This window comes from Saccostrea cucullata, unplaced genomic scaffold, assembly GCF_032062105.1.
Source record: "Saccostrea cucullata isolate Sc308-1 unplaced genomic scaffold, CSIRO_AGI_Scuc_v1 ctg3306, whole genome shotgun sequence".
NCBI lineage: Eukaryota > Metazoa > Mollusca > Bivalvia > Ostreida > Ostreidae > Saccostrea > Saccostrea cuccullata.
This window is the reverse complement of record NW_026933209.1, coordinates 32,105-37,374: the sequence shown is the minus strand read 5'-3', so window position 1 is coordinate 37,374 and position 5,270 is coordinate 32,105. Positions and strand designations below refer to the sequence as shown.

The 5,270-nt window shown below is 34.0% G+C and overlaps 1 long non-coding RNA gene across 1 annotated transcript; it reads right to left on the bottom strand.

Annotated features, from left to right (window-relative positions):
- Positions 1–3,429: 3,429 nt before the first annotated feature.
- LOC134237668 (uncharacterized) lies at positions 3,430–5,014 on the bottom strand. Its single transcript, XR_009985859.1, has 3 exons — positions 4,986–5,014; positions 4,846–4,876; positions 3,430–3,511 (listed from the first exon to the last, which is right to left on the bottom strand). It is a non-coding gene; the product is annotated as an uncharacterized LOC134237668 (long non-coding RNA).
- Positions 5,015–5,270: the final 256 nt, after the last annotated feature.

Below are 5,270 nucleotides of genomic sequence, written 5' to 3'. Positions count from 1 at the left end.
TGTTTGAGAAGCGGTAGCGGATTTGGAACATTTAAATAAATTTTAATTAGATTGAAATGCATGTTTCAAAATTCAAACATGAGATTTCTTCAGTTTGAAAGACAGGACGTGCATTTTTAAAACTTCTCTCTTGGTGGCATCCAATCGTTCTCTAGATGAAAACAATTATGTTGATGTTGAAAAGTTAATTGTCTTTCATGCTCTATTGAATCTGAAATTAGGTAATTGTAAAGCCTACTATAGCAAACAACTAAAAAAATGACAAGTTAAATTCTTTAGATTAATGGATTTGGAGTAGTGTAGATCTGCAGCTGGCTAGTCAGAGAAAAAAAGGATGGCTGAGCAGAGACTTTGTATATGAATTGATATCAGAGAGCTCCAGATGTGTAGGCTCACTGCGGGTGTAACCTGTCAACGAGGGATGCTTACTTCTTCTAGGCAACGGATCCCACCTCTTGAACTTTCAGGAGTCAGTTTTTCTTCTTAAATCGATCATTGATCATTCTGTATTTTGATACAGATACTTCCGTTTAGAAATATTATGAACTACTACTTCTACGGGAAGACTGGCGAGTAAACAAGATTATCAAGCTTTTTGAAATGTACTTTATTGACTTTTCAAACAAGTAAATGTTCGAATAAAGTAAATGGTATAAAGTATTGCACAATATACATATAATGTGTATTTGCCATATGCTCTATATGCAATATTGTTCTCAAATAAAACATGTGAAAGTTGTCTAATCAATCAATACTAGTATTTAAAAATTCAAATGTACACTAAAAGTCAGTGTAACTTAAGAAGTTATCAGTGTCATTTTCTTCAATATGTCGGTTAAACAATATACACTGATTTTTTTTCTATCAATGTGCCTCTAAACACCTGTATTTTCATTCAATTCTTCTCAAACGCTCAAAATAATAATCGACAAATTGGATAAATTCAAATTTAAAAAGTATTTTCACAGCTAATAATACGTTCCCTAGGAATTGATCAAATTTTCAAAACTTATAAATAAGCATTAGTATATATTTTAAATTTTTCCTAATTGCCAAGATTTTTCATACCTCATTCTTCTGTGAATAATAATGTCGGTTGATTTTTAGAAGAGCCTCACAATGTCGATTAAGATTAATATATTTATATCCATTTTTTTTCAAAATTAATTTTACTACTTTAAGTGCCCCATAATTTTTTTTTTCAAAACTAAAAGTAAGTGATCCCTTATGATCGTTTGTAATAAATTATCAAAGACGGGGTAGAGAATTTACCCCTGGAAGCAGAGCTTTTATAATCTGTTTATCAGACAGAGAAGAAAAGAGAAGAAAAACAAACGTTTCATTGTGGAGGTAATCCTATTGTTTCCATAAAAACATTACAAAAAGTGTCAACCTTGCAGATGTATTCGGTGTTTTTATAACAGCGTTTTCTGGTATTACTTAACTTAATAAATGGTGTTTCTTAATACTTTGGCAAGGAAAATCAAACTCGATCAAGAGATTTGCTGATGTTTTTGCAGTCTGTAATAACCTTCAACCTGCTGTATAATTAACCGTATCGTTCAACTTTCAAAAATAAACTAACAGTTGCTATAAATCGCGATCGCACGATGTACATGTAATAAGGACCAAATTCTCAGTTCTTTGATTGATTGTATACTGTTTAACTTCCCTCTACAGAATATTTCACTGATATGGAGACGTCACCATTGCCGATGAAGGGCTGCAAATTTAGGCCTATGCTCGGCACTTACGGCCTTTGAGCAGGGAGGGATCTTTATCGTGCCACACCTGCTGTGACACGGGGCCTCGCGATCGGTTTATACGGTCTCATCCGAAGGAACGCCCCATTTAGTCGCCTTTTACGACAAGCAAGGGGGTACTGAGGACCTATTCTAACCCGGATCCCCACGGGGCCTCAGTTCTTTGAAGTTATTGTTCTAAGTATTGTCAATGCTTTGGTAAATACTTAAATAAGAATTCGATATAATCGTTATAATAGCCACTCTTCATACACAGCATATTGTCAATCTCTCACCATGGGGCGTATTACGCCAACAGTATACAAATCATAGGAAGCGCTTTGCTGAAGTTACCGTTGTCGATAGGTAGCGCCTTGTGGAAATTTCCGGTTTTGGTTGCAGGAGGATAAGGTTACGTGCCATAAAGCGATGTCGATAGGTAGCGCCTTATGGAAGTTTCCGGTTTTTTGGAGCCCATGCCATAAAGCGGTTAGCTAGCTAACCGCTTAAAAAGAACCATTTTACTGGTAGCGAACGACAACAGAAATGGTGTGCTCAATATTTGCGTAATGTTACTTTCGATTTTACTAAGTAAAAACTTGGACAATGAACTGATTTATTGATAAAATGGAATTCCTTTCATGACTGTATTCTGTTTTGTCGTATTTTTTATCTATTCCTGTTGGAATAAAACATTGTTACTGAATACAGTATTGAATATAATTTTTTCAAATGTTTTGTTTGTATCGGTATAATAAAACAGTTAAATAATATCATTTCGGGAGTCAGCAAGATTCCACTTCCTCTCGAGCAAGCCTATTTCCCTCGGCGCCATGCTCTTGGGGAACTGGAATCTTGCTGACTCCCTCAACGATATACTTTAACTGTATAATAACGTTTACTCAAACATTTTACGTTACTGCCCCCCCCCCCCCCTTAGGTTGGAGAAAAACAACCAATGTACGAAATTTACCCTGCGAATTCGGCATTCCATCCGCTACTAATTCCCGATATTCAATTAAGAACTGTGGAAATCCTTCGATGCATATTTCAATTAAATATAAGTAAGATAAAGCCTGCAGGTACCACCTCTTTTTCCATGATTGTTCACCAACTATTATCAACCAACCTGATCTGTGAAAACAAATATTCAAAAATCATCATACAAATTTCTATATGCTCATTTTTGAAATATTTTTAATTACATGATTTGTTTTCTTACATGTACGCCTTTGGTATAATTGTCACGAACATCATTGCTATAATTGATGCCCAAGACAGACTCGGTCGATCTTTTTCTTTTAGGAACATCCATGTTAGAAGAATTCCAGTCAATACAGATGATATTATTCCTGGGGCTGCATTTATAAAGCAAAGCTTGACTTCTCCATTTACCAAAAAAGTAAATGCTAAATGAAAATCAGAACAGAAGTCAAATATATATATTAGCATTGTAAGTAATCTGAAGCATACAGAAGCGCAACATCGAAGTCCGCATTTGCGACATTTGCATTTTTTAGATTTTTTGTTACGTCTATATATTTCTTTTAAATTCCTTTCCTGTAGGCTACAATCATTATTTCTTCTCACAATATCTTCAGAAATGGTTCCAAATCCATCAATTCCAGTTCCATGTTTTTCCTCTATGTCAATTTCCAGATACGGCTCAACTGAGTCCATAAAGCACCCCAGAACACATAGTATAAGGATCTCACAAACAGCAGTTATGGCCAGATAAACGATTATTTCGATCGAAGTGCACTCCTCCTCTGAAAAAAAAAAATCATTAAATACTCAGTAGATGTACACGTAATACAATTCATGTAACTATGCATCAAAGCATAAGCAATTGAATGAGTTAAGTTTAGATGAATATGCTATTGAAATATTGCTTAGAGTTGAATCTTTTTTCCGTTATTTCCTGATCATGACAAGGAGCACACGGCGGGTGTGGCCGGTCAGCAGGGGATGCTCACTCCTCCACGGCACCTTATCCCACCTCTGATATTTCGGATGTCCGTGTTTGCTCTGCTCTTATTTTGAATTATTTTATGGACTTCGAGATTGAATACTGTTCGTTATCTCCATATCCTTCTTTCTGTAATGAAATGATCTTGTCGGGGTTTAATTTCTTGCGTACAATTCACTACTTACATGTACAAAAAAACACTTTCCCTTAGCAAAATAATAGCGATAGTGGATATTGTATCACACATTAGTAATAAGTACAGAACTAACGCTGCCTCTTTACCTAAATTCCTAAATTCATTGATGTACAAGTTTGTGACTTAAGAAGAACTGCAGATTCATCAAAGAGCTGTACATGCAAGAAACATGGTTACATGTATAACGTTTGATAACTCAAATGAATTTTTTAATTTTTATTCTTCTGCAGAGACAAATATATGAATGACTTAATAAATTTGATATTTTGTTAAAAAATAACTTTTCTCTCATTCATGGCGCGGTGTCTTTTTAATTTAATCTTTTAAGAAAAAGCTAATTTAGAGAATCTGTTTTCTCGAGCTTGCGTAAATCTTGAGGAGGTAGGGCGAATACTCGTAGATGCATTTACATGTAAGACCTAGACCTTTAGATCTCGGATATATAGAGGTCTTTTTCAGGCCATGGGGAGTTGTGGTTTAAAATTTCATTGTAAAAGTTCAAAGGCTTTTCGAAATCAATAAAAGGCTTTAATGGACTAAGGGATATCATGTGGAAACGAGTGTTAAAATAACAGACAGACAGAAAGGGCGAAATTATTATATCACACTTTATTTTGAAAGCGGGCACATGACTAGTATGCACATGATGCCTTAATACCCTACAAATTGGATTTTTTCTCTCACGATATTTCATCATTATTAAAAGTCTGTTTTATTCTTATTTTCAGCAGGTTTTTCTTTCCATAAAGAATCATATTCGTATGCTAATAAAATGTTGGCAAAAGTCTACTAGAGTTAATATCTGTTCAAAATGATCGATTTTACTATCTTTTTTAACGTACTTGTTATATGAATAATGAAAGAACTTTGAAACTTGTCTAAAGAACTTTTCAAGTCTAAAAAAAGTGACAGGATTGATATTATTTTGTGATACTTACTTTTACGACAGAATATTGAAGTGAACTCTATCTGAAAAAAAAAAATAAAATTAATACAATATAAAATTTATAATCATAAAGAAATTTAAAGAAGGTAGCTGTAATTCAATATATATATATGTACTGCAAGATGTTCATACTTTTTTCGCTGGACTTGAAAAATTCACGGAGCTAGAAGTTGTCATTCTGCGAAGAAATAAAAATGAAAGTGTAAACATGTTAAAAGGTAAAAATAACAAGCAGTAAAATAAAACCACTAGTGTACTGTGTATAATTGATACAGAATATTGCGTAACGCAGAGGTCACAATTCTGTTTGATTTAACGGGAAATTTAGTTATATGACCACTTTTTGGAAAGATATATGGGGCTATTAAATTCTTATTTCTCGACTTCAAAGGGAACGATCCTCTTGCCATGAATGCG